Below are 12,714 nucleotides of genomic sequence, written 5' to 3' on the forward strand. Positions count from 1 at the left end.
TTGATATCATCGGCCTCAACACCCGCGCCGTTAGTTCTGTTTTCACCAGACTGGACAAGGAAGCAAAGAAAATGGGTCTGGTAGTGAACGAGGGCAAGACGAAATGTCTCCTGTCATCAAACAAACAGTCGTCGCACTCGCGACTTGGCTCTCACGTCACTGTTGACAGTCATAACTTTGAAGTTGTAGATAGTTTCGTATATTTGGGAACCAGCATAAACACCACCAACAATGTCAGCCTGGAAATCCAACGCAGGATGACTCTTGCCAACAGGTGCTACTTCGGACTGAGTAGGCAGCGAATTAAAAGACAGCGGCTACGCTGGCTAGGTCATGTCGTCCAAATGGACGAAAACACTCCAGCTCTGAAAGTATTTGACCTAGTACCCGCCGGGGAAGAAGAGGAAAACCTCCACTCCGTTGGAAGGACTAGGTGGAGAAGGACCTGGCTTCGCTTGGAATCTCAAATTGGCGCCACCTTGCGAAAAGAAGAAACGACTGGTGCGCTGTTGTAAACTCGCCTGTAGCCGCGCAAACGGTTTCTGCGCCAGTAAAGAAGAAGAATATAACATAATCAGTATAATGTTACCCTCCGAATTCGGTTGAAATCGGTTGAGCAGGTCTCAAAATATGGATTTTCACCAAAATGTGGGCGGTGCCACGCCTATTGTCCAATTTCGACAGTGGCGCATATAATGGCCTCTCCTTCCATCTCGCATGTAAAATGCTATTGTCTTACCCATTTATTTATGGATTTATCCTACTTTTTATATTTTTTAACCGTTATATGGGGAGAAGGCGGGATAATCATCCTATTATATCCATTTTTACCCTGTCGGGGTGCTAAGGCGAATTGGGTTATTACAGCTCCAGCGGTTTAGAGGTAGGTACATTTAACCTTTCAGAGGGCAGGGCCACGCCTATTTTTAAATAATTGATTAAACTGCAAGTGTTCCTCTCTAATGTGATTTCGTATACCAAATTACAGTAGTTTATCTTATTGCAGAGCTTAGTTATGGTAGTTTATTGATTCTCGATTACGCCCAGTTTGTTTAAATTGGATTTTATTTTCCATGCGAGAGTAATCCTCCAAATTTGCTTCAAATCGGTTGCACACTTTATTTTAAACGGTACAAAGAATTTGCATCATACATGTGTATGTGTATGTGTATTCATAGACATATGTATATACAAATTACGTGTCACCATTTGTCCCGGGTAAGCTCCTAAACTACTGAACCAAGTTTAGTGAAATTTTGCACATTGTGTTTAATACTTAATATCAGAATTATGTTAAAAGTCAAAACAATTCATAAACACAAAAAGTTACATACATATTTACATTTGTGTTCAAAATTAAAAAAAAAAGTAATTATTGTTATAATTTAGAGTAAAATGTCAAATCGGAAATTCATTACTTTTCCATTGACAAAAATATTTGTATGTATCAATCATTTTCTAAATTAAACGCCAAGTAAAATCTATTTGATTTTGATACCGACAATAGCGTTTTCGCCGTTATTCGTCAATAATATTTTCACTTGTATTGAATAGTTTATTATTTAAAGTATACCATAGCCATTCTAATTATATGCATTTAAAGTTACATAATTATAGTATTGGAAAACGGCATTGAATTTAGCATTTTAAATTCAATGTTTTCGAAAGATGCGGTGATTTTGACCGAATGTCCGCTGGAATTAATTTCCATTATGAAACTAAATTAAATTTTTGTATAGAAAATGGCATATGTATGTTTTTTCGGATATTGTACGAATTACGAAAGTTAAAAGGAGAAGCATGAAAACTTAGTAATATAGCAGTCAATGCGCTTTGTGAGAAAATGAGTAAGCAACGCATTAACAAATAATCAATTAAATACAAAGCAACGAAAATCCTGTAGCACGAAAAATCATTGAACTGTCTAGTCGATCCGTAGATATGTGAAGAATAATAAGCACAGATGCTGCGACTAAACTTTTAACTTTTTGAGCGCATGGCGACAATAACGGTGTCACTGACATTGATAGCCTGGAATTAGATGGAAGGAAAACCTACGCAAGTAAAAAAAAAAATATATGCCTACTTATGCTCTTTAATTGTATGAGAAGGTTTAAACATGATTAAGAGGCTAGACATACTACAGCACAATGCAGTAAATGTAATAACGTCTCCCTTCCCTCCTTGAAGTTTACAATATCTCATAAAATATAAATTTATGTATGTATATATGTAAATGATGGCGAGCTGAGTTGATTGAGATATGTACATATGTATGTATACTATATATGCGAACTAGTTCCTCAGTTTGGGAGATATCGATCTGAAATTTTTCACACGTCCTTTTCTTCACAAAAGCTTCAATACAAACTGTAAGATTAAAATCAAGCTCTTGTATGGAAACTTTTCGTTTTGTGAAGAAAAGGCAAATAATGCGAATCATTTTTAATTTTATCACAACGCAATACACTTGATGAGAGAAAGATCATGACACCAATAAAATGTTTAATGCCAATATACTTATGTATATGAGAGGATTACATACAAGTGTGTATAACTGAATATACCATGAATATCTCAATATTTCGAATAATGTATTGATCCATATTACAGAAATATAGAAGAAAAAGGTTTGGAGATTACTTCATTAAAACAAAGTTTATGGCCGGATGATAACTACAAGATTTATAAGTATTCATTCATAAACGCTAGAAACTGTGAGTGTTGGGAATATGCTGTTGCAGTGCTTCAAAGTAGCTGTGAACATTTTATTGATTTCGCGTTTCATGGCGTAGATATACATAAGTATATACATATCTATCTATCGGTATACAGAGTGACAGACTGCATGTGTATTTACCTACCAGCTGTAATAAAAAATAACATCTTCTGAATAATCCATACCTTATCCCTTAACTAATAAAAGACTATGTCGAATTATTGGTATTGAACTAAATTCTAGCACGGTTCAACTCAGTAACAAAAACATCCAAATACATATTCCCTATCATTTTACATACATATGTAAGTATGTAGGTATGGTATAGGTTTTTATGGATTTTAGGAATATATATTCAAACCAGCTATTTAAAATGGCTACATTTGTATCAATACCACATAGTTTATTTTTACTAGTTAGTTAAGATGGATGTATCATTTTAGTCTCAAATTCATTGCTCATTTTAACAACACTTGTAAATTTAAAATCATATTTAAAGTTAGAATATCTTTATAATAATCTCCATATTTTAAAGCAGTAAAAATGACATTACAATGAACAAACAAAAAAATGAAAAGTCTCTCAAGTCTTACCTCAGTGAGCATTGTGCGCGCGCAACAACGGAGTAAAATGAAAAGCATAAGGTCAGCCTGGTATATCTTATGGACTCTCTCTCCCACTAATGCTCACACCAACACCTCAACTCCATTTAACAGTATATAGAAAAGCATTATGTTATACTTAACATAGGATGTATGTATCTCCAATACTATGCAATACATTCACCATTCAGCGAATACGGTTGCTCTCTCTATAGTTGCAACAACTTTTAAGCAGCTGTGAGACATTAGATGGTGTCAAAAGTTAGTCTTAAAATGGTGCTCACCAAGTTCTGTGCTACCCAGGGATTTTGTTCTGAAGTGTACAAAGTTACTTAGGTTTTGTGGTGGTTTTTGGTGCGTGCAGATTTTTTTTGTATTGAAGAAGAGACAAAAATGTATATGCTTGAATAAATACATAAACATGTATATGCTTTAAATTGAAAAATACTAAAGTGCTAAAAATAAAGTGTGATTTCGAAAATTGTATTTTTAAAAGTGGAAGTGTTGTTAAAATACAGCACCTAATTTTCAAAGGCTTGGAATTAAACAATTTAGTGCTTTTTAGATGCAACAAAAAGTGATAACGCAACTGTATTGTGTAAATTATTTAAACTGTAAAGGCAAAAGTTATTAAAGCGTAAAGTAAAAGTCTGTAATAGCGTGAATGAAAATTATACAATAAGCTGGTATTAGTATAGTTTTATTAGGTCAATCACTAAAAGTTTTGCATCGCTGTTTACTTCATACATACATATGTACATATATCGTGCATATTCAACTCAATCACAATTGGCTGAATTTCATGTGTTTTTGTGTATTAAATAAACCAGCAGCCGCTTCTCGCAACACCTTATCGACTAAAGTTGTAAAAGCAAGTGACATTACACCAAGAATTCTTAACAGAGTGCAGCAAATCAATTTAGAGGGGGCAGTAACCAACGATACAAGCGGTAATAAATTTTAAAGAAATATGTTAATCACTCTATATGTTCATATTACATACGTAAGTATGTATATATATAAGGTTAAACGCTAACTGCCGTCCCCAGATAAAAGCGCAGCGGCAAATTATTGTCAAACATTCTTCATGCCTATAGATTTTGTGTGGTACATATGTACCTAAATAAGAGCGGCGGCACCGGTAAGCTTTGGAAAATTCGATTTTGACAGCGCGTTAGGGAGTGAAGTTGGCCACAGAATATTAAGAAATTTCAATTCGTTTTGCATTTCATTTTTGTACTAATTTTATAATTTAAGGGAGAATTTGAGGTAAACTTGCTGCTTTATTTAGGGATGGCGTGTCAGTCTGTGTTGAAGCTAACCGCGCCGCTCAACGCTTTTTTTTGTAGGTATGCCAATAACGCCTCTACTCAACTCGAATCACTATCAAATTTGTTGCAAAAACGTCAATTTCTCGATATTTATTGCATTTATTTGAAATAAGAATATATCAATTATTATGGAGCACGATCTATTTAACTGTCGTTCCAGTAGTCCGATTTCCAATGAATTGCGTGTTATTCAACCGATAGACAAAAATTATTAATATAGTGCTTATATAATAGAAGCATGTTATTGCTTTATGTCAAAATTTACTTTGTAAAAAACTTCTACAGTGAAAAAATATATGTATAGTATATATAGAAAATCGTAATATGGACCACCAACAGTAAATATATGAAGCTTCTTAAAATATATATCCCAGCTTAGATTTTCGCGGATTGTTGGTATTGTTGTTATAACCGTCATCTTATCCAAGTATAAACAAGTAAGGAAGATCTAAGTTCGGGTACAACCGAACATTTTACACTCTTACAACTTGCAGGAATCAAAACCAGGGAAATACTTAAAGATATAACATCTTTGAAAATCCTGATATTAGTTATATAGGAGCTAGGTCAAGTTTTCGCTCAAATTTATCTATTTTAGGCATACATACATATATAGTACACTGTCATGAATAATACATGTTCTCCTATTTTCATTGGAATAACTCACATATTGCCCGATATATGAGTTACAAAGTCACCCGGAAGCACGAAAAACTTTGTATTAGTAGGTATATGGGGACTAAGGGAAGTATAGGTCCGATTCAACACCTTTTTGACATACAGACGTCCCTTTATAAGAGAAGGATAATCCCTTAATTTTAGTTGTACATATCATTTTCGATCAAAAGTCAACTATAGGTGCCGGGGCCTAAATATTGGGTACCTAGGGGCTGGAACAGTTTTATTAGACTTAAACAATTTTCGGTCATAAGGTGGAACATACTAAAGTCATTATTCGTGCCAAGTTTTATCCCGTTAATGAACGAAACTGAACGAATCAAGTGGATTTTAAAATTGTGCCATATGGGAAGTAAGCGTGGTTGTTGTCCGATTTCGTCCATTTACACAATGTGACATAAAAATGTAAGAAAAATGCTACGTACTAAAGTTTGTCGAAATCGGTCAGTCGGGTCCCGAGATATGGGATTTCACAAAAAAATGGGCGGTGGAACCCCCATCATCCAATTTTCACACTGGCTCCAATAAAGCTCTCTCATACCCTCTCGGTGGCAAAATTAAATGTCTCCGGCGTATTTAGTTATTGATTTAATGCGCTTTTAGTAGTTTTTAACACTACCGTTATATGGAGAGTGAGCGGGGTTATCCCCCGATTTCATCCATTTTCACACTGTCGGTAAGAGTTCTTAAAATATTTGGTTATTGGACGGACGTACGGACAGACAGTCAATCGGATTTCAACCTTTCTCGTCATCCTGATCATTTATGTATATATACATAACCCTATATCTATCTCGTTTAGTTTTAGGTGATACGTACAACGGTTAGGCGAACAAAACTATAATACTTTGTAGTAACTGGTTGCAAGAGTATAAAAATACATCTCTTCTGCTTTTTGGATAAAGTAATTAACGTAAATTGTTTGAAAGTAACGTTACAAAGAATACGTAATAGAAGAAATATGATTAAGTCTTGTATCCGATTTGAGCAGGAGAAAACTAAAATAAATAGCGTCAGAAACCTCATCAGCTAAAAAATGTTCAAGGCATTATGTTGCAATTTCGAAACATTTTGTTTTTTCTACAACATCATATGTTAATGTGTACTAGGCAGAGTCAACGTAGTGCTGCAATCATTTCCACAACAGGTAACGGGATCACTTGGTGGGCTCTTGCACAGTAGAATTTTATATTTATGTACATATGTATGTACATATCCAGCCGCAGTCACTATCCACTCCTAGCTATGTAGTTAGAACGAGCAAACTGCTCTCTTTGATTTTTAATTTTTCCACATTACTTCTTTTCTCTTATTAAAGCTAACTATCAAGTTTGTTACCCTACTATCGCCTGTTCTGTTTTAGCAGAACTTTTTATGTCTGCAGTTTTGTTATTTTTTACCTTGTGGTGATTATTATTTTTTTAGTTTTAAGACTTTTTGTGCACATCCAACGAAACGTAACGAAGTAAATGAAATGTTAGCAATTAAATTCACACATACATTCACGACACCTTCAAAAATATTTATTTATCATACAAGTGGAGAAGTTTATGTGTAATTTCACATAGCTTTGTGAAGCCTTTATAGCTAGGGTATGTGAGTAAAACTTTGCATATTCATAGACTTTTGCCTGTTTTAAATTACCTGCTGTTATTTCTGGTAGGCGCAGATTTGTGCATCTGATGGTGTTTGTAGAAAAATTAGTATATTTACATGGTTGCACATACTTATGTTATGTATGTAAGTACATAACATTATGTGTGTATTTAGATAATTGGTATAAATAATTAAACAGTTTACTAAGAAAGAAAGGAAGTAAACGTGAAGCCATTGTTTTACTAGTATCTAATTATTCGAAAGTATTAAAGATATACTATGCATCCTTTTTTGTTGAGACGGAGTGAGAAGAGAGGTGCAGAGTACATGTGACAGCAAATCGTTTCAAATTTTGTTGATTTCTACACTTTCTTTATTCATTTTTTACACTTATGGCATCTTTCAAATATTTACTTCAACAAAACTGAAGCTTGTAAATACAAAACACAAAAGAGAATGAGAAAGGTGTGATTCAAGTTGGCGGTGATTATTAATCTCTCAATAAGATAATTTAAAACATTATTTGATATTCTTGGGCATATACTTATGATGATTTTATATTTCAACATATGGCAAATAGGAACAAATAAAAACTGACTTTAATAAGAACAACTCTTTTACAATTAATGAGTATCCCAAAACTTAAATAAGAGGTATTGTTGTGTGAAGCAGAGAAAATAAACAGAAAAGACGCATAAACATCTGCATTACTGGAATATCGTAAAACTGCAGATGATAAAAAGCGGTGAATACTTACTTCAAAAAGCAACAAGAAAAACGGTATACTATACAATACACATCAGTCGCATGTTATTCACCCAGTATCCATATTTTATACGTAAGTATGTATACGACTTTGCATTAGTTTTCTATCTTTTGACCGCGTTGCCGATAGACCTTCGATCAATTGTGTCTGTATAACAAAAAAAAAAAATCTGCTCAAACAAGTTTTGCATACGAACAAAAACTTTTCTGTTTTGTTTTTATTTGTTAATTAAGAAAACGTTAACTTCAGCGAAGCTATAGCACCCTTCATAGGGGAATTTCTTATAGCATAAAAGAATAGAAATGATCTTTACCTTGATTTTGATCGATTGTATATTGTCAAATAAAAAAAGTTGTGTCAGTTTCTAGCAGCTATATGCCATTATATATGTACATTTTGAACACATTTTGAACACATTTTTGGCTGATATACATAGCTATGTCTTGGATAATAATTCATGCCAAATCTGAAAATATCTTGTCAAATAAAAAATATTTCTTCTTGCCCACTTACAAAATCCCTCAGTTTGAATTCCATATGCACTTTAAAAGAGATAAATCAAGGATAAATAAAAATAGATGACAAACATTTCATTCCGAACCAATTGAGTCATTAGCAAAAAGATAATTTCTGCGTTTTTTTGAAGTTTACCTCCAAAATTAAAATATTTTCCTTCGAAGCTCAAAATTAAGCTTATATCAAGCATTATTAGTTAGTTGTAGTATGTGAGGTATTTAAAAAGTACAAATTTGAACAACAATTATTATTTCTTCTTATTTCTATGGGGTACAAGAATTTTCTGTTAGGCTTATATGCCAGGCTATGGTAAAAGCCACCAGTTAGGTTTTCGAAAAAAAGAAAAACGTCATCTAATTTTTGTAAAAATTTGAATATCCTGATGGAAGCCATTTCGATGAACGAAAATCTTCGCCTAACTGCGTTTCCATGGTACCGTGTACAAAGAAAAAAATTAAGCCCCATGAAAGCTGATATGTGTAAAATTGAAAGAGTAAATTTGGATGAAATCTATGAACAATAAGAACATGATATTTATTATGAAGATTCAAAGTAATTTTCATTAAAATTATAAAAGTAAATATACAAATAAATGTATGCATACGTATTTTTGCTCAAAGTTTTATACGATAAGTATGCAAGTATGCATATCAGGAGAAAGGACGCTTCATCATTTTTAACAATATTTCATATAAGCTTGACTTTTTGGTAATTGGCATATTATAATTAATAATGGCATTTGTAATAAATTTAATTTCGGACGCAGATATTTCGATTTTGGAGACTAGATTCGGAGAACGACGAATATATAAACACATTTTACTTACTAAATTTCTCGAAAAAAATCGGTGTGGTTCTATACCTAGATTAGTGTTGAATAGTGCTATATACAAGTATATTAGTATTAAAGCCTTTAGTAATAAAAATTTAAACGCATGAATGAAATATTTTATCAATAATTAATCATCATATTTCTCTTTATCTCGCTCTGATTAGGCCTATTTTAAAACTATGTACATATAAACAAGATACAAGTTTGCATATCCTACCCCATATTGCAACCAACATTGCAGTTTTTTAGCAAACTATAGTATATGTGTTCAAACGCGGCTTGTACAAAGTGGACATCTCCATTAACATATTGACCGGCCAACTCTAGTAACTGGACAGAAAGGCTTGTTCGTCAGTGTCTGTTTATGGGAGATTTCACGGAATATATTTCTAAAAATACGCATATATTCACAATCTCCCAAAAAATATATAATACAGTTAAACTTCCATAACTCAAACTTCAATAACTCGAAGTTCTCCATAACTTGAACTCTTGAATTAGCAATAGAAGTCGAATTGCATACAAAATGCCAAATCTTAAAGGCCATTTTCTCAATATTGTGGTAAATTTAACCATGATTCCTTCTTTCTGTAAAAACATTTTTTAACTAGAATTGACAGATACTGTTAATCTAACTAAGAAAAACAACCTTAAATTCATTATTTTTTTCATTGACATTTATTAGTATGAACATATTCAAAATTTAACCTCTAGTGTCCTCTAGTCCCTTTATTAGTAAGTGAAGTTTTCACTGTATTTTATAGTTTTTATGTGAATAATAATATAAAAATGTATACCCACAACTTAACATGTGTCCGGATCCACTTGTATATATATATATATATGTATATATATATATATATATATGTATATTAGGGTGTTTTTTTTTTAACTATTAGTTTTATTCAATCTCGTCACGAAATTTCCTTGGAAATACCCCAAAAAAAAATTCCCTGAAAATTTTAGCCCTTAATATTAACATTAAGAACTGGACCAAGGCATGTAAAAATTTCCATTGAAAATACACTACAATCGTGATTTTTTATCTTTAAATTCCTACAGTTCAGAGGTATTTTATGGCATCGCTTTGACTTTAGACGCATATTTCTCAGAATTGTTCACTCTACAAAAGTGCCCAGAGCAACAAAGTCGTAACTTACACCGGCGAGGTAGTACGGGGCTCTAAACCTCACTTTTACACGAAATTCGCATTTTTTAAATTCCTACAGTTCAGAGGTATTTTATGGCATCGCTTTGACTTTAGACGCATATTTCTCAGAATTGTTCACTCTACAAAAGTGTCCAGTGAACAAAGTCGTAACTCACACCGGCGAGGTAGTACGGGGCTCTAAACCTCACTTTTACACGAAATTCGCATTTTTTAAACTCCTACAGTTCAGAGGAGTGAATTTTTATGACATCGCTTTGACTTTAGACGCACATTTCTCAAAATTGTTAACTCTACAAAAGTGCCAAGTGCATTAAAGTCGTAACTCACACCGGCGAGGTAGTACGGGGTTCTAAACCTCACTTTTACACGAAATTCGCATTTTTTAAATTCCTACAGTTCAGAGGTATTTTATGGCATCGCTTTGACTTTAGACGCATATTTCTCAGAATTGTTCACTCTACAAAAGTGTCCAGTGAACAAAGTCGTAACTCACACCGGCGAGGTAGTACGGGGCTCTAAACCTCACTTTTACACGAAATTCGCATTTTTTAAATTCCTACAGTTCAGAGGTATTTTATGGCATCGCTTTGACTTTAGACGCATATTTCTCAGAATTGTGCACTCTACAAAAGTGCCCAGTGCAACAAAGTTGTAACTCACACCGGCGAGGTAGTACGGGGCTCTAAACCTCACTTTTACACGAAATTCGCATTTTTTGTATATACATAACTCGTAAATGACAAGAGCTATAGAAAAAATGTACATGACAAACTTGTAGCAAAGTTTTTCATTTAAATGGATTGAAATCAGAAAAACTTTCTTTAAATTGCCGTACGATGAAATATGACGCTGACTGTATATGCATGTACATTTATTAAGTAGCATCCATTTGAAGTGATGCACATGTGCCAACGCTTCTTCCAATCATAAAAACATTTTTTATAGGCACTTTCCGGGATGGCCTTCAGCGAAGTGGAGATTTCAGTATGGAGAATAAGAAAAAGTCACAGGGGGCTATGTCAGGTGAATACGGTGCTTGTTCAATGATATTTATCAACGAATATTGAAGAAAACAATGAGCATAACCTTCTCTTTCGATCGGCTTTGGCGTAGTTTTCGGCTTTAGCGCGCAAGTGTGTCATATTCGACATGGGGCTGTCTCGTCACCAGTAATTATGCGTTCCATGAAGGTGGGATTCGAATTGGACTCGATCCAGCATGTCTGCAGCTAACTGCTCTCGATACCATTTTTGAAGAAAATTCAGCTCTATCGGAGCAATCCAATTTATGGGCATTCTCTCTCAAGCTTATATGGCTACTTTCGGCAACAATTTCCTACACTTTTGCAACGTCATCATCGGTCACACTCGTCGAAGGCCGTCCAGAACGAGGCATGTCTTCGACGGTCTCCCGACCCCTCTTGAATGTTCTGTACCACTCGTAATGCGCGTTTTTGATAGAACAGATTCACCAAAAGCCTTTTGCAACATTTTCAATGTGTCGGCACACGAAAACTCGTTCGCACAAATACTACGTTGATCAATATTTTCGGTCATTGTAAATTTCGACAAACACTGCTGAGGTCGACTGACATAAATAGCTGCTGTAAACACACTTGTTGACAGATCGCGCTAATTTTGGCATCATCAGTTGTACCAACCTAGGAAACAAAATTTACTTGTCTTCCATATAAGCGGGAGATGTAAATGAAGAATTGCCCATACTTTCTTGACAATTTGTATGTATAGGATAATCCTTCCTCACTTCTCTAGCCTGAAATCAAGAGATCATATTAAATATAAGCTCATTTGCATAAATTATAGTTTACTTGTTTGATAAGAAGTTGGTAGTTTACTTCTGAGTGTGTTTTGTTATCATAAAGATTTTTGCAAAGTGGAGCTTATGAAAATTTGTCCAGCAATAAGTAGCGATGTATATAACAATTACCTATTATATGTAAATATGAACGAAATTTCAAAAGAGATAAATGGTACAGTAAAATATATTCAAGCAATGATATAATTATCTGTTAATGGTTGAAGTCCCACTTTATTAATTTTCGTCTTTCAGCAAAAATAGCGATTTTCATAAAACGCATTGCTTATTTGAAATAATGACTAGTTGCGAATGATAGCTGGTTTTATAATTATTCCTTGAGTCAATTTTTTCCACACAGCCCAAACTTTTCTTATTTCCAATAACAATTGTTCAAAATCTATTTTATCATTTCGGTTAAGTTTCACTCCATCATGTTTAGTGGTGATATCCAAATTGCCCTATTTATTCCTAATAATAACAAGTAAGGAAGGACTAAGTTCTATCGTTTTGCTAAGATATCTTACATACAAGTATTTGGACTGTATACAGTTCACCGGAAGTTGGAACAATTTTAATAAGGGTGATGGGGGGACTATTGACTCGGTTTTATCTATTTACGCATTATTAGATATTATTAAGGAAGGGCTAAATTCGGGCGCAACCGAACATTTTATACTCTTGCAAC

At 33.7% G+C, this 12,714-nt stretch overlaps 1 protein-coding gene across 2 annotated transcripts in view; it reads left to right on the forward strand.

Annotated features, from left to right (window-relative positions):
- The first annotated feature begins 3,598 nt into the window (after positions 1 to 3,598).
- LOC120780489 (protein phosphatase 1 regulatory subunit 14B) overlaps positions 3,599 to 12,714 on the forward strand; it is a 38,850-nt gene continuing 29,734 nt past the window's right edge. Inside the window, exon 1 of one of the 2 annotated variants that reach the window (XM_040112763.1) lies at positions 3,599 to 4,271. The gene's annotated coding sequence lies outside the window, so the exon portion shown is untranslated. Of the gene's footprint in view, positions 4,272 to 7,528; positions 7,765 to 12,714 lie in introns of those variants that run through there. The other variant, XM_040112764.1, reaches the window with a different exon arrangement.

This window comes from Bactrocera tryoni, unplaced genomic scaffold (genome assembly GCF_016617805.1).
Source record: "Bactrocera tryoni isolate S06 unplaced genomic scaffold, CSIRO_BtryS06_freeze2 scaffold_25, whole genome shotgun sequence".
NCBI classification, from domain to species: domain Eukaryota; kingdom Metazoa; phylum Arthropoda; class Insecta; order Diptera; family Tephritidae; genus Bactrocera; species Bactrocera tryoni.